Source organism: Pelodiscus sinensis, chromosome 26 (assembly GCF_049634645.1).
Source record: "Pelodiscus sinensis isolate JC-2024 chromosome 26, ASM4963464v1, whole genome shotgun sequence".
In the NCBI taxonomy this organism is placed as follows: Eukaryota; Metazoa; Chordata; order Testudines; family Trionychidae; genus Pelodiscus; species Pelodiscus sinensis.
Genome location: NC_134736.1, coordinates 14,402,242 through 14,425,175, shown reverse-complemented (window position 1 = coordinate 14,425,175; position 22,934 = coordinate 14,402,242). Strand labels below are relative to the sequence as shown.

The 22,934-nt window shown below is 49.5% G+C and overlaps 1 protein-coding gene across 2 annotated transcripts in view; it reads right to left on the bottom strand.

Annotated features, from left to right (window-relative positions):
- NTM (neurotrimin) overlaps window positions 1-22,934 on the bottom strand; it is a 738,537-nt gene that overhangs the window by 485,483 nt on the left and 230,120 nt on the right. The window lies entirely within an intron of this gene.

Below are 22,934 nucleotides of genomic sequence, written 5' to 3'. Positions count from 1 at the left end.
CTCTGCAGAGAGAGAAATCAACAGTGCTGTGGGCTACAGGGCTAACCTGCTTGCTTGCCTAGAGATACATTCTCATTTATTCTTTCCTTGTGGTTCCATGTTTATTATAAGACGTTTCAGTGGGTTTAGAGTCGCAAGGGGCTTACAGGCCGCATCCTGTAAGCTGAGCTCAGGCAAAGCTTGCATGCACAAGCCTGGGACCTTTCATCCACACAGCAAAGCCAACACACGCATTTTCGGGACCTTTCACCAAGATAAAGCAACCTTCCATGGCACAGGAGCGCCCAACCATACCCTCAAACCTTAGCAGGTCCATCATGACTTAGAAAAACCCAAAACAATTGGTTAAGACCAGACCGAATAACCGGGTAGGACAGAAATAACAAATGTGATAGACAACCGCAAAAGGCCCATGGTAACAGATGGTCATATATAGCCAGAAGTTGAGATCAATGATATACCGACCTATAGGAAAAAGACACTTCACCACTAGTAAGGGGAGGAAATACGAATAAGGAGAAAAGGAAACATCCCTACCGAATGTGCATCACACACAACAAGGTCGGTGTAACAAAGTGGCATCCCAGGGACGGTATGGGGAGGAGTTGTTGTCCTTGGGAAGTACCAGATTGATGGCCACTGGTGATGATGGGGAAGGTGCTGATGATGAGGAAGATGATGGCTAACACCCCGGGTTTTTCTAGAAGGCATGGGGTGAGCATATGGCAAGGAAACACAGGTGTACATTCCCTATCTATCTTATGAAACTGGAGTGTTTGTGACTATGCTAAACGTATTAACAACCGACATTTGTAAATATACATGAACTCCGATAGGGTGCCTGCTGCATCTGTGCCCGTCCGGGTTCCCAACCACAGAACAATTACATAGCTGGGACAAAGGACCTGTCAGCCCTACAGGTGGTGACTGGAAATTCCTAAGTAAGCTTAGCTCAAGCACAGGGCTGAGATGAGAGGCAGGATGCTCTGTGTGTCTCCACACTACTGCTGGGAGGGAGCTGCTCGTCCGGTTAGAGAAATGGGCTCTGTACCTTGATACCAAGCCAACAGCATGGTCTGAGCCATCAGCTGTCTGCTCTGAAAGCAGGGGGCTGGTGGGCCACTGGACCACACATCCCGTGGCAGTCACACACCTGTTCTGGAGCTCGGCCTCTAGAGGGGGAAAACCAGCCTCCCCTTTCTGAGTCTGGGTTATGACTGCAGCCAGCTGCCACAATGCTTGGGCCCCGCATGCTGCTGTTCCCCACTGTGAGTGAGCATGACGGGGCCGCTCTGTGCCCAAGCCACAGGGAATAAGAGTCTGCTACAGGCCCAGCTGGGACACTGCTCCCCATTCTCTGTCCTGATACTTCACGCTTGTGTCTGGTCGCCCTAGGGTCCCGTTAGTCTCCGGCATGCAGCTCAGATGGCAGCTGTCCCTGCTAGAGGAAGAGGCTACAGTTGAGGTTGGTGACCCCCTCGCTCCTGAAACAGAGGGGGGAATGCAGGTGCCCCCCGCCCCGCCCCAGCATGAAGGATGGGACTGGATGCCACCAATCAGAGATCAGGCGGTTTCACTCCCCGCAGACCCAGTCAGCCTCAGGGTCCTGGGGCCAGACTTGGGACAGACTAGGTTTGCCCTGCCCGGCCCGTAGGCACAGCAAGCTCATTCTCTGGGGCTGCCCCAAAGCATTGCACACTGGATCTGGAGCCAGGTGCAGGCAGCCGGCAGATCTCCAGTCCAGCAGACAAAGGGCACAAGGAATAATGTCCAGAATGCACGGAATGGGGCCCGGATTTCCTCCCGACTGCAGCGTCCCTGCGCCGGCAGCCGGCTTCCCTCCCTTTACACCCAGTGTTCACAAGAGAGAGCGGCAGAGACAACAGAGCGACTCCCGTCATCCCAGGACGCCGGATGCTCATGAACACACCAGAGAGTCCAGCGCTTGTGACAGGGGCACAGAATTCTCCGGGAGAGGCAGAGATCCTTGTATGCCAGGAGATTGGAAGCCCACGTCACAAATGTGAGCACAGACTCTCTCTCTCTCTCACACACATACAGCGTGTGTGGGGGACACTCACATACACACCCCACTCTCCCTCCACGAGTTAAGGACAAGAGGAGAGAGGGCTCACTGGAGCCAGGCAGACCTGGGTTGATTCTCTCCCCACTTTGGTAGCTCCCTGCCTTGCAAACCGCCTGACACCCCTTTCTAAGCTCTCTCTCCCAGAGTACCACGTGCAGCCACCAGGGGCTGCTGTCGGCCCATGCGCCTGTGCCCACTTCTCCATTAAACACGGCCCCTGATTTCTCGGTGCTGTTATGTGTATATTTATTTCCAATGAGGTCAGGGGTATCAAGGTTGTAAAATAACATATTTTCGCTCGTTGTCTTCCCAGATCTCATACGAAGCGCTTCCAAAGTCAATTATCTTCCAGAGGCTGTGCTCTCCCCTCCCTCCCCCCTCAGCTCTGCCTTTCAGCACATCACCCGCCTGACACCAGAAGGCTGGGGAATGAAAAGGCGGGGGGGGGGGGGGAGGAAACACATTTCCCTGATGTGGGACATCAAATCTCTGAAATGACACTCGGTATAAAAAGACAATCGGCCGCGTGAGTGCTGCAATTATCTACACAACAGCCCGGAGCGTCAGATAAACAGCGGCTGGGAATGCGGCGGGGGGGAGCTTGCCCGTCACCAGTGCTGCCACACAGCACCCTCTGCGGAAAGAGGGTGGGAGGACAGTCGCTGGAAATGCGGCGGTAGCCAGTGCTGCTTCGCCGTCCCCGACAGCACCCCCCGTGGGGAGAGACGGAGGCCGCAGAGCCACCAAACCACAGAAAGGAAGTGTGCAAGAGAACTCACCAAGTCCAGTCCAACGCGCTGAAACAGGACTGAGGTAATTTAAGCCAGGGCTGGACAAGAAAACAGGCTTAGCCCCTGGCAGGCCACCACTATATTTACCTGCACCTCCGCAGGGACGCGCAATTGAAGCTCCCATTGGCCGCGGATCGCTGTTTCTGCTTCCCATAGCTCCCCTGGGCCGGAGCGGTGATCTGCAGCCAACCGGAGTTGCAGTCAGCTGCTGAGGCACAGGTAAATAGAGAAGTGAGGCCCGCCAGGGGCTGACCCTGGCCAACTGGACCCAGCCCATAGCCCGGCATTTGCCCACCCCTGGTTGAGACCCTCTGAAAGGGTTTTTTCTCAGCCCATTTTTATAAACCTGCAGTAAAAGCGATTTTCACAACCTCCCTTGGAAGCATATTGCACCGCTGGGCCGCCACCCTCACAGTTAGACAGCTTCCCTCAGACCTAGCCTTAATCTCCCCCGCTGCAGATTAAGCCTCTGGTCCTAACGTGAGTGGACATGGAGAACAATCAGCAGGAGCTGGCAGGGAGGGGGTAGAGGTCCACAAACCGCCCCCCAACCCGGAGAAATGCTGGAACAACCTCCCTCCACCCCAGACCCTGTCATGATTATGAGGGTTAGCCAGCAGCCTGGGGATTAAGGGGTTAACTACGCCTCGCCAGGTGGAGTGACCAATAGGAATGTAGGTGGGACTTTCAAACTGGGACAAAGGAATTTGGGGTTTTTCCTTTCTCCCCTTTTGTCTCTCTGAGTGAGTCCTCTGCAGCTACAGAGAGGGACAAGCATGTCTCTCTCTCTCTCCAAGACACCATTCTTCATTTTCTGTAAGTAGGGTAAAGTTTAGGCAGTTTCGTTAGGTTTTATTGTTTTAAGGGTTGGGTAGGGGATCTGAGATCTGGCACTGCTTAAAAGATGTTTTGGCTTTTCTTTGTAACTAAGTTCTAGGCCCATGGAGTTTCTCCAGGAGTATATTTTGTTACCTCCCTATCTAGTCATTATGTTTGCAACAGGAATATTGTTGTAATAATAAAAGTTCTTTCTTTTCTTTTTATTAACCTGGCAGTGGTTAATTGTGTGCCCTGATTTTTATCTTAGGGGTGAGATTTCCCAAATGACCTTCCCCCTGATTTCTTTATCAACATTTGGGTGGTGGCAGCAGAAGTTTTATTCCCAAGATCTAGGTTTTTAAGATTTTGGGGGAAGTTTTATACCAAAGCCTGGTAGATAAGGCTTTGGGGTACACTTGCTGGCCCCCACTTCTGCATTTATCATGCCAGAGTGGGGAAGGAGCCATGTCAGACCCCGCCTCTGCTCTGCCCCCTCCCTGCCATTGCTCCAACCTCACCTCTTCCCCAACCGGAGTGGCCCAGGGGACTAGGCGATCAGGAGGTTGGTGCTGGCAGCAGGGGTCTGCACCCCCCATGCACTCACCGGAAGTGGCTGGGGAAGCGGAGCAACATGGCCCTAGCCTGCTCTGCCCCCCCCAGCCAAGTCGTTCCACCTCCTGCCGGTGAGCAGGGGGTGGTCCGGCCTTTGCCCTGGAGCGGCTCGCCGAGAGACCGGGACACATCCTGCGAGGAGTGCGGAGGAGGGGGGTACTCGTGCTCTTCTCCCCCACCCCCTGCCAGCCAGCCCCTCCCGCCCTCAGAATTGGGGGAATGTGATCACATCCCCCTCATCTCCGTACGAGAATCCCATGTAGGATGATGTTAGCAGCCTCACTAAAATCAAGGTATTAGACCTTGCTCTGCCTTCCCCCCAGCCACTAGGCCAGCAACCCTGTCAGAGAAGGAACTTACGCTGGTTTGGCAGGACCTGTTCCTGACAAATCCATATTGGCCATTCCTTATTCTAAAACCAGCAAGCAGTCCCGTGGTACCATCGCAACTAACCAAAATAGATAGAATTATGAGCTTTCGTGAGTAAAACCCGTTTCATCAGATGAGCTGCAGTAGAAACAACGAAATCCAAGAGACACAGAACAGCAAAAGAAGCACTTGTCTATTGTAGGACTTGTGTTAATGAAGCCAATTAAGTGGGTCAGATGTGTCCCACTAGTAGTTTTTGACATGAAAATGCGGATATTAAAGGCAGGGGAAGTAGACTTATTAGTGCAATCATCAGTTAATGTCTTTATTCAAGCCCAGGGGAGCTCTATCAAAGAATGCCACTCAAGTCAGTGGAGTTTTTCTGGTATAAAATTAGCATACAGAGAGAATTAGGCCCATTATGTTTCTAGTGCAAACAACTGTTAACAGCGCCCCCCTCTAGAAGGCTGTTACATCTGCATCTCCATCTGATCAGCCTCGCTCCAGGGTTAAACTCTTCCTACCCAATTAACGATACAGTCCCTACAACAGCAGAAGGAGTGGAAAATCCAAATCCAACTGCCCGACTGGAACTGAATGGTGAGGTAGGAAACATACATGCTGGACTTGTTTATAAAGACAGGCGCGATGCACTGCTCTGTGCCCGAGAACTCAAGGTGGAAAGCTTTGAATTAAGGTTCCCAAATATGTGTGTAATTTAGATTGAATGAGACAGCTTGCACTGTACGGTACATACATAAATACCACATTGATTGGAAGGCTCAGATTAAGGAAGGATTAACATCCTGGCTCAGATAGGGAGTTGGCCGAATCTCACGCCGATTAAACCTCCATGAATCAGATGAGATATCTCAATGGTGCAGAAGGGGTTGAACGAAATAGACGCTTGAGACCTGGCATTTCTCATATGTAGAGACGTTTGATTCTCCACTTACTCCCCACAGAGCTGGGGGATGGGTGCAGAGGGGGATGGGAGCCACTACACTCAATTTCCTCATCTGCCTTCGACCTTCTCCAGTCCAGGTCTGGTCACTGCTGCAGCCGGGCGTGGGTGCAGGCACTGCATTGCTCAGGCCTGGCGGGCAGAGAAAGGGCTAGATTCATCATCATTTCTGTAGGGGCCTCCACCTCGATCCGCAGAGCCACTGTACACACACTCCCTGCTGCTGAGAGTTACAAGACACATGCCCTGTAGTGTTACCCCCATTGCACACATGGAAGCACAGAGACTAAGTGACTTGCCCAAGATCCCACAGGAAGGCTGTGACAGAGCCAGGAACTGATCCCTAAGCTCCTGAGTCTTTACCCCTCTCTAAGGAAAGTGCTTGACCTGAGGCCTGGAGCCTCACGTCCCTACCTGTCCTGCAGGGGGAACGTCCCATCAAGACACGGTGGCTACGTCTACACTGGCCCCAAATTCTGGAAAAGGCATGCAAAGCAGGTAAGTCAGAATAGGGAAATCCGTGGGGGATTTAAATAAACATGTCCGCCGCTTTTTTCCCGGCTTGGGGAAAAGCCGGAAAAAAGCGTCTAGACTGGCGCGATCCTCCAGAATAAAGCCCTTTTCCGGAGGATCTCTTATTCCTACCTGAAAGTACACACACTCCCTGCTGCTGAGAGTTACAAGACACATGCCCTACCTGAAAGTAGGAATAAGAGATCCTCCGGAAAAGGGCTTTATTCTGGAGGATCGCGCCAGTTTAGACGCTTTTTTCAGGCTTTTCCCCAAGCCGGAAAAAAAGCGGCAGACATGTTTATTTAAATCCCCCACGGATTTCCCTATTCTGACTTACCTGCTTTGCATGCCTTTTCCAGAATTTGGGGCCAGTGTAGACGTAGCCTGTCTCTTCCCTGCATGGGTTTATAAGGGCCAGGACTGTGCTGAATAGACCATGCTCCCATCTGCCTGCCTTCCCCAGCATGCACACACCCTGTCCTGCAGCAACGCTGCATCCATGCTAGCAAACCACACAGCTGGCCACACGCAGCTATGGCAGCTGCTGACGAGAAAGAGCTCAGGCAACGTTACTGTCATCTAAGCCCGCTCGGAGCAGTCCGGTGCAGGCGGTGGGCGGACTGTGGCTGTGGAGTCTGCGAGGGTAGCACTGGGAGAGTATGGAAAGCCAAAGAACCCCCCCCCCCAGAAGTCCAACCACCCCTTTCGGCAACAGGGAGCCACTGTGGCCAAGAGAAGGAAACTAAGACACAGAAGATCCCAGGGCAATAACAATCTCTCACCCGTTTCATGATTAGATCTCAACACTCACAAACGAAGGTCAGTGTTGTTATCCCCGTTCTACAGATGCAGAAACCAAGGCAAAGAGCAGTCCCAACAGCCAGTGAGAAACCCTGGGATAGAGGCCAAGTCTCCCAGTCCAATGCTCTAACCACTAGGCCACTGACTGGAAGAGGAGCGGCCAAAGGGCTATTACCTGTATGTATACTCCTCGACCCAGATGCGATGGACAGTAATGGTGAGAGCACACTGCTACACAGGAAGCCATTTTTGTCATGTGAAATAACCACCAAGTTGGCAGCACACAGCTAGGACTGTCACAAGGGAGCTACTGGACTTACTCTACAGATGGGGAAACTGAGGCAGATGAAAGTCAGGAATAGAAACCAGGAGTCCTCAGCTCCTTATCCCCAGGGTTTAGCTTAGGCCCATGGATGCTCATGCTCCATCTCATCTTCCACTAATGGCTGTGAGGGTTGAACTTGCCTCACCCCTCCAATGCAAAGTGAGCAGCAAAATTTCCCATTACCAGTGCCCTCTGCAGACCAGGCTGTGTCTGCAGGACTCAGACATACACGCTGGTAACAAGTCTCAGAAGGGGAGTCATGTTGGTCTGTAGCTGTGAAAACGAGGAGTCCTGGGCATCAGCTTTTGTGGGTAAACCCCATTTCGTCAGATGCATGAAGTGGAAATCACAGAGGCTGGTTGGTTTTCTTTTTACCCACGAAAGCTGATGCCCAAATAAATCTGTTAGTTTCTAAGATGCCACAGGATACCTCATTGTTTTTACACAGGTAACAGGCAGCCTTCCTACAGGATTCAGAAGAAAATGGTTTGTGTGGTTTGCAAAGGAGATTTTCAGCACCATGGCATAAGTCTATTCGCGTATGCTAGAGGAGTCATGCTATTAACTGGCAGAAGTAGTAGGTTGTTATCCTTTAGCAGGCCAGCTTCTATAGGAAAACAAGATGTGATGCACGTTTGCCCACTGTGGTCTACTACTGACCTCTGCTGGAATAGGAGAGTACTTTATCAACATGCCCCTGATACTGGAAAAAATACTCTTCCATCTCACTGTTCTTTTCAAGACTAAGGCTCTGAGTTCAAATCCCACCACATTATCCATTAAAGCAGCAGCTTAAAAAAAGGGGGCGGGGGGAGACCTGGCTTTAGAACCAGGATCTAGTGCTTAGTCCTGCTGTGAGGGCAAGGGACCAGACTCGATGACCTCTCGAGGTCCCTCCCGGTTCTAGTGTTCTATGATTCTAGAACTTGTTCCCTTTTCGACTATAGCCTCCACTCAGCTTCCTTTGGTGGCATATGGATATATAAGGCCTGATTCAAAGCTCACTGAAGTCATATTTCCATTGGATTCAATGGCCTTTGGAGCAGAACCTTGCAGGGTATGTCTACACAGGCAGTTGCTGCCCATGGCAGTCAAACCAGGATCAACAGACTTAAGAGAGTTTGGACCTGAACTGCAATATCTTGTAGGCCATACTCAGTGTGATGGTGAGAGTCCTGTGAGCCGGAGTCTTTCCCTTCAGGCCTCATGGTATGTGCTAGGACGTGCACAAAGAAACAGGCAAGAAAAGATCTCATCTGATTAGTTCCTTTGTGTGCAAAGGGGACCAAAGCGTAAGGTGTGCCTTTGTTCTGTGGCTTTTAATGATCCAGCCACAGCAGAAGGTTTTAACGCTGTGTGTTTCCTACATAAGCCTGGTTTATTGCCCATCATCTTTCATAGAATCACAGGGTTGGAAGAGACCTCAGGAGTCATCGAGTCTAGTCCCTGCCCAAATCAGGATTAACCCCAACGCAATCATCCCAGCCAGGGCTTTGTCAAGCCCGGACTTACAAACCTCTAGGGATGGAAATTCCACCCCCGCCCTAGGGAACCCAGCCCACTGCTTCCCCACCCTCCTAGTGAAATAGTTTTTTCCTAATATCCAACCTGAACCTCCCCACTGTAACTTGAGCCCATTGCTCCTCGTCCTGCCATCTGTCCCTACTGAGAACAGCCTCTCTCCATCCTCTTTGGAACCCCCTTCAGGGAGTTGAAGGTTGCTCTCAAATCCCCCCTCGCTCAAATCTATCAACCTCTCCTCATAGGTCATATACTCCAGCCCACTAATGTCTCTAATTCGAGTGCACAGCAGAACTGGCAAACAGCTGAGCGACAATAATAAAAACAATAATAATATACATATGAAAATGTCTTTTTTCCTTGTCTCTCATTTCCCTTGGATGATGATGATTTGGGAGTGCGTCGTAATTGAACAGCACAGTAACGTGCTGAGTGGGAGTCGGGGAAAATTAGAAATCACTCCTTGGCTGGTTTGCATCCCTCCTTTCCTCCCTTGTGTTACGCAGAATCACTAGCCAGATAGTGGGGAAGCAGCAGCTGAGACCAGCGTATTAAGTGTGGAGAAGAGGTGGGACGCGACAGGCGGCACCGACCGGTTGTTTGATGGCTGCGCACCCACCTCCCTCAGCCCACACCACTCAGGGGAGCTGGGAAGCAGACAGCTGCAATGGGTTGACTTTTTGTGGAAAAGCAGGAAAGGACAGTTCCACTCCCCCGCCACAGACACATACGGCTTTTCATCTGGGTTACTCACACCCCCACAGCAGAAAGCCTGTCAGAGCAGGGTATATTTTTCATAAGTGCCGGAGGAACCTATCCACCAAGCTGGAGATGCACCTCTCAGCTGGAGAGGCCATACCTATGCTGGCTCTGAATGAGCATGCTAAATACAGAGGGCAGGAGGGGCTAACCGCCCCATGAGCCTGCCTGACATGCTCAGCCCTTCTCATGGCTCATTCCACCACGGCTCTGCTCTGCAAGAAGCTGTCTTGCTCACAGCTAGTGCAGGGCCGTTGCCTCAACCTGGAAATTAAGCCTCTTGCTCCAAACCAAAGTCCGGTCTCAAAAGAGACCGAGCCTTTAGGAGCCAAAGGAACTGTCTACATGGCAACCAGAGGTAGTCTTGCCAGACGCTTTCACCAAAAGTCCTGAATATGGTTGAGAAAAAAAAAAACAACAACAACAACCAGAAGACGAAAGTTGTTGAGCAAAAAAAAAAAAAGGCGCTGCCTCCCACCCCTGCCAGATGTGGCAGACAGGAATAACTGACAACCCTAACCAGTGGTGGAACCGCTGCGTACGCCAGTATATCCAAGCTCGCTTACATCTCGTGCATTTGAAAACCAGCAGCGAAGCCACAGGGCTGTACGAACCCATGTGGGACCTGTAGATATGTATGCGAGCGGCGACTCTGTGCTGGGAAGGCTTCACTTCTATTGTAATTGCAGCTAGCTAGCTGGGGGGTGTCTAGCCATAATGCTGTCACGCCTCGCACTGCACTCTCATTGAGAGGAAATGGAGCTTAGCCTCCGAAGTGCCTACGGCCCGGTGTTCACTTGTAGCTTACGCTGGCCGGGAGTGTGGGAAAAAAACCCCACATGCCTAGCAACACAGCTAAGTTGACAACACAAACCCATATAGACACAGCTATGTTGAGAGAAGAGCGCTTCTGACAGCATAGCTGCCGTTGTTCAGGCAGGCAGCGTTACTACAACAGCGGAAAAACTCCTCCTCCTGTTGTAGGTTGTGTTTACACTAAAGACTATGCTGGCATAAGTCCTGAAGTGTAGTCGTAGGAACGCCTACCCCACCTCCATTAAATCAGCACAGCTATGCACTGCAACTGTAGTGTAGGCTCTCCCTGCAGTGCTCCCAGGATTTGTTTTCACTACTGTAATTAATTCATCTCTCCAACAGGCCGTAGCTAAGATGACGGAGGATTCCTTCTGTTCACTTCTCTGAGGCTACAGTGGAGGCTCAGTTGACCTAACTACACTGCACAGGAGGTACAATTTTTAACAGCCCTGGGCCACTAAGTCCATTTCAGTTTTAAGTGTGTGTCAGGCACTAGTCCAGTGCCTAGTCCACCAGTCCAGCATCTCTCGACTTTTCCAAACTCCTGTACCCCTTTCGGGAGCTCAATGTGTCTTGCAAAGCCCGAGTTTCACTTAATTTAAAAACCACTTGTTTACAAAATGAGATAAGTATTGCACAGCACGCTGTTACCAACAATGCTACCAACTTTCTCTTTTTGCCATATCACTTACTATATATTTGAGAGAATGCGTTTGTCTGTGAGCAAGCGAATCTGTCTGCCCATCTGTCTGTTTTAGAACTCCTCCAAAGCGGTAAGAGCTAGGACCACCAAATTTGGTATGTAGCTTCCTCTTAATGTATGTTAAAGCCAGGTCAGGGTTTGGGTGTGCCAGGACAATGCAATGTGCCTGGAATGTGACTGTTTTTCACAGGGAGGGATGCTAACAGGAACAGCTATACTGTGTAATGACCACAAGGGGGCAGCAAGGGGCCAGACGTGGGGACCAGGATGTCTATAATCCCATTGGAGCACCAGAGAGAAAGGGTGGAGAAAAGCTTCCTGCCCACCTGCCCCAGGTCAGCGTGGCCCCTGCTGCAGTCAGCCCCTTGGAGTTACCACACAGCCAGAGCGACCCACCACTTCAGCCAGCACTAGGGATCCACAGCCAGCCCCGGAGAGCTGTCACCTGGGCAGTGTGGCCCCCATCAGCTCCTGCACCCCATCACAGTCTTCCCCTGCCCCCACACCCACAGACCCCTGACCTGAGCCCCTCCACCCCCTGTCCTGACTCCTCCATGTCCTTGGCCTCCTGTCCTGAACCCCCTACATCCCCAAGCCTCTTCCCTGACTCCAGAGCCTCCTGCCCTGAAGGACCCAAGCAATGCCGGACAAATCTTCTACTTATAAAATTAACCAATTGAAATATACATATTGTACTTGCATTTCAGTGTATAGTCTCCAGAACAGTATTAACAAGTCACTGTCTGTATGGAATTCTAGTCTGCACTGATCACGACTGCTTCTTACATCGCCTGTTATAAAATGAGGCAAATATCTAGAGGAGTTGATGTACACTGTGGAAGACCTTGGTGTGCTCCCAGGGTATATAGGAGTGGACCAGCTATCAAAATAGGCCTGGGAATGGCCCTCCCCATGATGTCACCCCTATGTGCCCCTCGAGCGCCGCCCCCTTTCCCTGCGTCACGTCCAGCATGCAGCACAAGCGGTGGGTCAGACTCTGTGCGCCACATACAGCGCGGATGCAGAGCCACTCGGCATGCGGGACAACGATGGCCCATCACAGGTGGATACAACAGCCCATCACAGGTGGATACGATGGCCCACCAGGAAATTCCCAGTATCCCACCGGGCCAGTCCGCCCCAAGGGTATATGTACCCCTGGTTGAGAACTACTGCTCTAGATTGAGTCTCATTTGAAAATTGGACTTAGGCTATTAAGTCACATTAGAACTTTTAAAAACATTACTTCTTCTGTGTGACTTTTGTTTGTATCTATTTTGGCCCTGGGTGTGACTTTTTAGCTTAAATAGTAAAACCAGAACCACTGCTAGTGTCAACATAGTTATGCCAGAATAAAAGTGCTTTATAATAGTATATAATGTATCCTTCTGCCCTTATAGGAATAAGCTCTCCTCATCTAAGCACTTTTATACCAGCATAATTGTGTCTACACTAGGGACCGCTTTAACTGCACTGTACTATAACAGTGTCAAACCAATATAGCTAGAGTGATACAGGTGTGTGTAGAGAAGTCGTTATTAGAAGCAGCACAACTATTGTTGTTATTAATTTGGGTTGCGGTAGCATCTAAAGGACTGAGTTCAAATCCCAGCTGTACTAGGACCTGTACAGACACTGGGGGGCCAAGAGACCTTCTGGGCCCCTGGGCAATGGGGGGAGGGTCTGGTTTCGCACTCTTAGAAGGGGCAAGGCTGGGAGCAGTCAGTCCTCAGCAATGCCTGGGATTACACCACACTGCCTCTCCCCCCCCCACCCAAACCTAAGCATTGCTTGGACTGCACCACACTGCGCTGTGCCCCTCTCCCCGCCCCCAGCCTCAGCAGCACTTGGACTGCACCACACTGCACCGTGCCCCTCTTTCCCCCCCAGCCTCAGCACCACTTGGACTGCACCACACTGCACCCCAGACCGCAGCACCACCCACGGCTCTGATGGATGAAGGGGCCCAGAGCCAGTCATCCCCTCCCCCATGCCCTCTTGGTGGGCCTGGCAGACACAATCTCTGCTCTGAAGAACTCCGCTAGACAAGAGAGTTACAGGCTGGGAAACTGGCTGTGAGAGTGGAAGTGCTTTGCTCAAGGTCAGGCTGAACCGGGACTAGAACCCAAGTCTCTTGGCTCCCACCCCAGTGCGCCATCTGCTGGATGCTGCCGCTTCTGATGCCGTGACTCTGATACGACGCATTAGTGACCTGGGACCAGACGCTTCCATGGGGTAAGTTCCATGGCTTTCCATAGCATCTCCCCTCCATGGCACAGGGCCAGCAGCTTTATCTCACCATACCTAGAGTGGTGCTAGCAGAGACGGCACCAATTCAACTCATTCCCCAACTGCCCTGCCTGTGCCCTCTTCCCAGCCAGTACTGGCTACACCTTGGGCTTGGTCCAGTCTCTGGTGGCAGGGGAGATTGCAATGGCATGAGCAGAACCACCTTTTAGGATGGGACCACCACACTTGGTCTCATTCCACTTTTAATTCCTCTCCTATTATTTGTCATTTTGCTCTGGAAAGGCATTAGATCCTGCAAAGAGCTTTCAGAGGCAGGTTGGTATGAAAGACACTGTGTCCAATCAAGTTGTATTGTACAGTAATTGTACCTGGAAGGTACAGAAGCAGCCGTGACCAAATGCCAGGCAGCGGCTCTTTGAAATGTGCAAGAAGCCAACTGAATATGGCAGTAACAAAAATGACAAAGGAGAAAACAGGGAGAAGCTCTTTAAGACTGGGGGCAGGGTAGAGGTGGGAGCGACTGCTAGCTGAGAAGGGGAATCGAATAATTTTCTCCACCTCCTGGTGTCTGCAAACTTCCTTGCCCTCGCCTTCGCCTCTATAAATTTGCATTTTTGGTGTAAGTGCTTCCCTGCTAGGTGCCTTCTGTGACGTAGTGGGGGTACCTGGCTGGTTTCTATGCTGCTGGCTCTGGGGTAACCCCCACTGGCTGCCGTGGGTACCACGACCCAGCAAAACAGGATGAGTCACTATGCAAACCAGTATGGCCAGACACCCCCCATGGAGAGGAACAAAGGAAGGTGGAATGCTGCCCTGGCTGGGGGGCAGGGCTGGAAGAGTGTTAGTTAGTTGCTGGCTGGAGGAGACAGCCTAGGGAAGGAGACAGCATGGAGGAGACAGCCTAGGGAAAGGGGCTGGAGTTTAGGGGCCCGGTCTTCCCCCATCTCAAGGGGGCCTGAGGCATCCTAGCCCAGCTCTGTGACCAGATTACATCTGTGCTGTACTGTATCCTGGAGAGGCAATAAACTTCCTCTATTCCACTGGCTGGTGCAGTCTGTTTGTGCCATTTCGGGGTGCAGGAGACGGGGGACCCCCAACGCGCCGTCACACCTTCTAACTGGACTGTCATGAAGGCTGGAGTCCTGGAAGCTCTGATCAGTCAAGACTGGGGTTTGGAGCAGATAGGATGCCACTGTCCATCAGAGAACACCAATAAACAAAGGGTGCATGGTGCCGGGGCAGTCTGGATAGCTGCTGCTGATCCTTCTCCTTGGCAGATTATATTCAAGTTAGGGCTAAATAAAAATGGTTTGAACCCACGAGTAAAGATTACAAAATTGCTTGAACCACTCTGGGCACTTGGCATCATTAGGTGCCTCTTTTATTATGCTGATTGTGTTGGAGATGCGTCAGAGAGACGCAACAAACAGCCAGCAGGGCAGCGCCAGAGAGCAGGCGTACGGGGAGGTGACTGGCGGAGTGAATAAGCTACCTCTTTCCCTCCCTCTACTCTGGACAGGAGATGAACTCTATAATGCACCCCGAATGCTCCATCTGCCCGGCCCAGGGACAGCAACCATGAGAGGGGTGCAAAGAAGGGCTGGGAACGTGAAGGGGACGTTTACTTTGCCGGACTTAAGAACCTGAGAAGAAAAGGACGTTGCCCAACCCACTTGGGGTGGGACTTTTAGTGTCTGCAAATATATATATCTATATATATATATACACACACACACACACACATATATAAATAAATCAAATAAAGTGTGTGTATGTATATGTGTGTGTGTGTGTGTGTGTGTGTGTGTGTGTGTATATATATATATAGATATATATATTTGCAGACACTAAAAGTCCCACCCCAAGTGGGTTGGGCTCAGGATCGGATACAGAGATTAAATTTCTAGACACCATAAACGACTGCTTCGTGGAGCAGCTAGTCCTAGAAACCACAGGGAGAGAGGCAATTATTGATTTAATCCTAAAAACAGCAGAGGATCTGGTCCAAGAAATGAATACAACTGAACTTCTTGGTAATACTGACCATTATATGTGGGGGAAGTGCCAAAGAAATCCTGACATGAGAAAAGTACTAAAGAAACCCAACACAACAGAATTTAACTTTGAAATAGGGAAAGACATAGCATGGAGACTACTCAAAAACATCATAATAGAGGTAAACAAATAAAAAAACAGTAAAAGAACCAAAAAAAATTGTCATCACTGTTAAACAACAGTATAAAGGAGGCAGTTAGAGGCTAAAAGACATAAAAATTGGAAGTCAAACCCTACTGAGGGAAATAGAAAGGAGCATAAACTCTGGCAAGTCAAGTATAAAAGTGTAATCATGGAGGCGTAGAAAGAATTTGAAGATCAACCAGCTAAGGACACAAATACCAACAGCGAAAGGGAAAACAGTATGTCAGAAGCTGGTAGCCTGCCAACCAGTCCACTGTACCTACCACTGGATGATCAAGGTGCTAAAGGAGCATTCATGGAAGACAAGGCCACCGCAGAGGCGGCAAATGAATTGGTCTTCACTGCAGAGAAGAGGAGAGAGATCCCTACACAGGAGTTATTCTTTGCTGCTGACAAATCTGAGGAATTGTCCCAGACTCTGGGTTGCCAACGGGGTGATGGGGAGGAAGGGGCAGTTGCCCCACAGCCCGGCAATTTAAACGGGTCCAGGGCTGCTGATCACCACAGCCACTACCACAGCAGTGGTAAGAGTTCTGGGCCCTTTAAATCACCACCAGGACCCTGGGTGACCCAGGCCTGGCAGTATTGAAAGGCTGTCCTGGGGAGGCTCACCCAAAGCCCCGCCCCTTGTGCCAAAGCCCTGCCCAGACTGAGGCATGAACAGAACTGGTTTTGGAACAAACTGATCATTTGAACAGTGTTGAAGCAAACGCCTCACTTAGTTTACGCGGCTAAACAGACAGTTTTATTGGCCAATAAAAGCAAAGTGAGCTAAATGTCGTTTTAGCAAAGCCAGGCCCAGTAAGGCTGCCTAATACAATTAATTCTAGTATTTTTATACCCTTAACCAAACAGTTTGACGTTAGGGCATTCAATTACAGAAATAATTAATTAAACTAGGAAAAACAAAGCCTTATTAACAAGATGGCGGACAGGTACGAGGGAGTACATTTTCTTTTTGAACCAGCCCAATTAACACATTTTAATAGCACATTTGTTTTGGCCTGGCGCATGGGGTGATAGAAAGTTTACTTTGGCCTACGTGCAAAGACAAAAAGCTGAAATGGTTTCTGTTATACAAGATGGCTTCTAGCTAAACGTTAAATAGCTTTTACAACAGTAATACGTCGCTAGAACCAGGTGGTATTCACCCAAGAGTCCTGAGGGAACTCTACTTGCAAAGCTACTAACTTTGAACGTAGAAGTTAAATCATCCTCTGTACTCTACTCACTGTACAGTAGTGAGTGGAAAGTTGGTTAAAAAAGAAACCTCCAGAAGTGAGCCTGGCAATTACAGGCCACTAAACCAAACTTCAGTGTCAGGCAAATTGCTTGAAACTATAGTAAAGAAGAAAACAATTAAACACATTGATACACATGATATATTGGGGAGGAATCAACACAGCTTTTGTCAAAGAAAACCAGGCCTCACCAACCTCGTATAGTTCCTTGAGGGTCCCACAAGGGGAAAGGCAATTATTGATTAATCCTAAAAAGAGCAGAGGATCTGGTCCAAGAAATCAATATAACTGAACTGCTTGGTAATACTGACCATTATATACGGGGGAAGTGCCAAAGAAATCCGGACGTCAGAAAAGTACTAAAGAAACCTGACACAATAAAATTTAACTGTGAAATAGGGAAAGACATAGCATGGAGTCTACTCAAAAACATCATAATAGAGGTAAATGTGTATAACAAATAAAAAAACAGTAAAAGAACCAAAAAAAATTGTCAATTGCTAAATAACATATGTTAATAAACCTTCTTCTCTCTCCTCCACCGCCCGTCCTGTTGATTAAATGTTAAGCTCTTCATGGCAGAAACCTCCTGTTTGTACAGCTCCTAGCACAATGCTTATCTCTAATGTTGGTTTAGCACTATCAGACACAGACGGGAATGCCTTCACAGATATGTGAGGTACCTCAAAAATCCTCCTCCTCCTCCTCCTGTGGTTATGTATCACCTTGCCGAGGTGAATACACCCAGAGACCCAGATATTATTAGTTTTGTTTATGACCACCTTTTTCTTTTAAAAGAAGCACCTCACTCCAGTAATAACATGGAGCGATTCCTCGGGATGCCAAACAGCGAAATGCATTTCCACACCAGCTTCATAATTAATGTTTGCATCATTTATCTTTTGTGGAAAGATTATTCTGACTAACGAGGTTCTGGGCCACTAATTCATTACGGTGCCTTGTCACTTCCTGCTCCTTCTTATTACCCAGAAATAGACTCATTAGTCAGAGTTCAGTGACAGGGAGAAATTGTGTACGTTAATTTAATTCCCTTCTCTCCTTTCTGGGTGCATGTTTGTCCGAAACCAGGGACTGGAAAGAGGTGGGGGAAACGTGACTTGTTGCGATGATCAATTCCTTTCTCGCTGTGCTTTCAACCTCGTGCCCGCATGGCTGGGAATAAAGGACAGTTCTAGAGTGTGTGTGTGTAAACGGGTGTGTGTAAGATCTGGGGTCATGCAAGGCTTCCTGAACATGACCCCATCGGGTGGGATTCTCAGAGGCTGATATTGGGCAGAGGAGGAGGAGCTGCTCAAGGAGGTATGGATTGGAAACCCTCGCTAGATGCCCTTCATTGCTCCTACTGGGTTTCTGAGTCCATTGTGTTGCATCCTAGGCTCTGAGCCTTTGTGCTTTCTCCCCTGCTGCCTCCTATGCCTGGTGCACCCCACACGCATCAGGAGAAGTGACCCTTTGTCCTCCCTCAAAAGCTTTTGTAACACTCTCCTTTGCCACAATGCCTGCAAGGACCATGACAATGACTGGGCTGCAAGCATGCAGAGACAGTAGCCTATCGTGCTGGTGAGGAAGTCTCCTGGCTGCCTTCTCCTCCCCCATTTGTCTGCATCCAGCTAGAGTCCTACAGATAGACTGTAAGCCCTTTGGGGCAGAGATTGCTCTTTTTGCGCTGTGTTTGCACAGCTCCCAGCCCAGCGGATGACATCCAGAGCTCCTAGACGCTGTGGTCACTAGGGATGTAAAGGACCAGTTGACTAGCCAATAAGCAAATGCTTATTGGATAGTTGACTAGTCACTCACCCCTCCCCGCTGCTCCCCCCCCATCAGATAGCGGCAGCAAGGGGGGCCGAGAAGAGGGGGATACTTAAAAGCGGCAGCGCCACACGGAGCCCGGGGTCAGCTGCTCCGTGCGGTGCTGCCACTGAATGCCACAGGGAGCCCGGAGTCAGGCTCCTCGCAGCATTTCAAAGGGGCAGCATGGAGTCCAGGGTCAGCTGGTGTGACCCCAGGTTCCACACAGCGCCGCCACTGTGAAATGCTGGGGGGAGCCCGGGAACAGCTGGAGGCTGACCCCAGGCTCCCCGCGCGCATCAGCTTTGAAATGTGCAGGACTCTTTCAAAGAGGAAGTGCAGCATGGACCCTGGGGCTACCCGGGTCTCTGAGTCCCCCGCTGGCCCCAGGCCTCACGTGGCGTTCCAACTTCGAAATGCGTAAGAGGCCCCGCTGGGGCTCGTGTCCATTTGAGAGGTGGAAGTGCTTAGCATCTAGTCGAGGAGTCAAAGGAAATTCCATCGACTACTCCACCAGCAAATGAATCACCACTGACGTTCCCTAAAGGTAACACGGCTGATTAACAATGAGCCAACACAGTGCTGGAGCTGTAAGCTTTCTCTGCCCTGCAGGCTGAATGCCACTAGGTAACGCTGGCTTCCTGTCAACGCGACACGCCCCCAGCAGGACAGGTAGGATTCTAATGCTCCGTCACTGCACTCCTAGCAGGCGTCAATGTGTCTGTGTGCAGCTTAGCTTTTCCGCTAGCTGCTCCCTTGCACTCCAAAAGCCTGATCCAAAGCTCCTTGAAGTCCCCCTCTGACTTCACTGGCCCCCTCCTTATTGCTGCTTTGATGAATGGGGCTGTGTGTTCCATTCTCACAAAACAGCTAACGCATCCTGACGCACACTGAGTCTTTGCCAATCCTTTCCTCCAGTCCATCGGGAGCAGGGGAGGCGGGGAGCAAGACCCAGGCTCCAGAAAGCATACGGGGCTGTCTTGGCAGATGGTCTGCGTTTTTGCATGGCTGGGCACAATTTCAGGGCCTGATCCGAAAGCTCATTGAAGTGGAAAGATTCCCATCGACCGTGGCAGAATTTCAGATCAGGCCTTAATATGAAAGTGCACCCAGGCGGGAAAAAATACAAGTCGCTTGCCAAACAGGTCAGGAGCTCTATGGAATCCCTGCAGTGGAAAGGGGAGATTTGGCTAGGACCCAGGAGGTAGAGCTGGTCTTTCCCAAGCTAAGAGGCAGGTGGGTTATGATCTGTGCATCCACCCCATGACAATGTCCCATTTCACACATGCCTGTAATATATGGCTCAGACTTTTTCCTTCCTGGGATTTATCACCTTGCAGGAGCACTGCGATGGAATCACAACTCTGTATTTTATGGCTACTGATCTATTCTTCTGCTGCTAGTTGTCCATTGTCCACCCTGATGGGATGTTTTATTTCCATCCCCGCCCCTTTCGATATTTTCTCCATCACTTACTGTTTCTCCCTTAATAACTAGCTAGACCTTTCATGCAGAGAGACAACCTGACGAGCAAACACAGGGAATGGGTCTGACGTGCCTCTTCTGCAAAGAGCAATCGGTCTCTGGGCCGGAGCGGAAGGGTACAAAAGGAAAAAACATTGATTAAATGTGGCAGAGGAAAAAAAGGCACTGGGGGAAATTGATTCCAAATGAGAAATAATTAACGATTGTAAGTTGGGGTTGATGGGACCTGAAGGGATGGGAGAATCAATAGGTAGCCTGTGAACCAGACCTAGGGCCCAGAGCACCCATCATGGGTGGAGCTGTGTCCATTAACTACAGAAAAAACTGCCGGCCTTCAGCAGGACTGAGAACTGGCCTGAAGGCCGGTATTAAACACATCCCGGCTGGGGAGTCCATATATTTCCTCTTCATTGCCTGGCCAGGGCCCCTTTCAAAGATATTGTGAGCTCTTCAAGATGGTGAAATATCTTTTTTGGTCATGTAGTGCCTAGTGCAGCCGGGTTGTACTTAGTGCCTGGGGCTTTTAGGTGTTACCGCAGTGCAAACAAAATCATAATAGAGACAAATCCATCCCAAAGCAGTTATCACTGAACCTTTGGAGGCGAAGCAGGAGTGACAAAACCAGATTTCATGTTGGTTCTTGTCTCAATCTTGGGTCAAGCAAGGCTGGCCTTACCGTGAAGCGAAATGAGGCAGCCACCTCAGGTGCCCGACTGGGGGGGGAAGGGAGGGTGCCACAAGGACCCAGAGTGTAGAAAATTGTGTCTGCTGCTGATGCAGATGTATTCTCTCTGCAGTCCCATGAGAGGAGTAGAACAGGAAGGCAGAATTGAGACCTTTCAAAGTTTTGGCCCAAGCGAGAGGGCAGGGGGGCGTCATTTGAGGTCCCCGCCTCAGGTGCCAAAATGTTATGGGCTAGCCCTGGGGTCAAGCCTCAAATGCTACATCCAAAGAATCCCAAACTCTGGGCCTAGGAGGCACACCCTAGCCTAAGCCTGCGTGGTATTCATCTTTCTATCCATGTCAGACCGAAAGCCTAGACCTCAACACCATTAAACACAAGAGACGGGATTTTTCAAAGATGCTTTTTCAAAGATTTTTCAAAGATTATACAGAGCTTTGAAAACATCAGCCTGTGGGGCTAACATCCAGATCCAAATGTTGGCATCTGGGCCTGCCTTTCCCTCTACTTCTGTGGCTCCCTGATGAATGAGAACCTCCCAATTGCTAAATGATTTAGCCTCACAGCCTTAGTGTGAAATAGAGGCACATGGTTAAATCCATGGTACAGATGGGGAACTAATCAGCTGACTTTCCTGAGATCATATTAGACACCTCTTCTGATGCCTAAGTGAATGACTTATCAACACGACCATTCTGTTCGGATTTTAGCTCTCTTTTCTTGAGCTATGAGGGAAGACTGAAAGAATTGGGCTGGTTTAGTTTGGAAAAGAAAACTGAGAGGGGACATGATAGCAGTTTTCAAGTATCTAAAAGGGTGTCACAAGGAGGAGGGGAAAAAATTGTTCTCTTTGGCCTTTGAGGATTGGACAAGAAGCAATGGGCTTAAACTGCAGCAAGGGAGGTTTAGGTTGGACATTAGGAAAAACTTCCTGCCTGTCAGGGTGGTTAAACACTGGAATAAATTGCCCAGGGAGGTTGTGGAATCTCCATCACTGGAGATATTTAAGAGCAGGTTGGACAAACACCTGTCAGGGATGGTCTAGACCAGGGCTACTCAACTTTGGAAGCCCCGGGGGCCACAATGATACTCACAGAACATGCTGAGGGCTGCAACTTAAGTGTGATTGCATATATGCAAATAGCTTCTTTCACATTGACGGGCATGAATACAAAGATTAAGGCAAGACTACACAACACACAGGCCCCTTTAAGTCAGTTCTGCTGATATTAATAAAAGGCAATACTTGCCCAATTTCCCCCCATATGACAGCACTTTTAATGAGCAATGACAGTCCAGGAATGTAACTACTAAAATGCATATCAACAGAAGACCATTCTATTGACTATTTTTTTCTTTGGTTCCCACCCGTGGGCCACATGTGGAGCCCTGCGTAAACCCAAACCACACGGTGGGCCACAAACAAACAGGCCACGGGTCTCATGGGGCCCACGGGCTGCGTGTTGAGTAGCCCTGGTCTAGATGGTGCTTGGTCCTGCCATGAGGGCAGGGGACTGGACTCCATGACCTCTTGAAGTCCCTTCCAGTTCTAGTGTTCTAGGATTCTATATGTCCTTTATTATATTATGTATATTAGGATACACTTTTTTCCAAAGTGAAAAGGAATTTCACAAGGAAAAATGCAATGTTATAGATCAAAAAATGTCAAAATGTGACATTTATCTGAACTTCAAGGTTTTTCTTCTAAACAATATTTGAACACAATTTCACAGATTTTGATGGAAACTGAATTTTCCAATAGAAAATGCTTTAGTCAAAGTTTGACCAGTTCCGGTATGTAGTTATAAATTACACAGAGTGTATAGCGCACACACATACATATAATGTGTCTGTGAGAGAGACAAAGAGAGACACAGAGATCCACTGTTAAGGTTGAGATTTCAAGTTCACAAAAGATAGGAAATGCACATATGATGTTCCTATCAAAACCTGAAATCAGCCCCTGGAGTGTGTGTGCATTACAAAGTCTAGACTCTAATCACACCACTCAACAGCAGTGCTAAATGGCACGTTTGCATTCACAGTCTTAGAAAGAGGAGCATTTTATACATCCATAAGTTATGTGCACCGGCTCAAAAGAGGAGAGGAATGAAGAAAAATATGCAGATCTATTCCACTGGGTCTTATTATACCGTATTATGTGCTGAATGGCATGTGGATTTACTCAG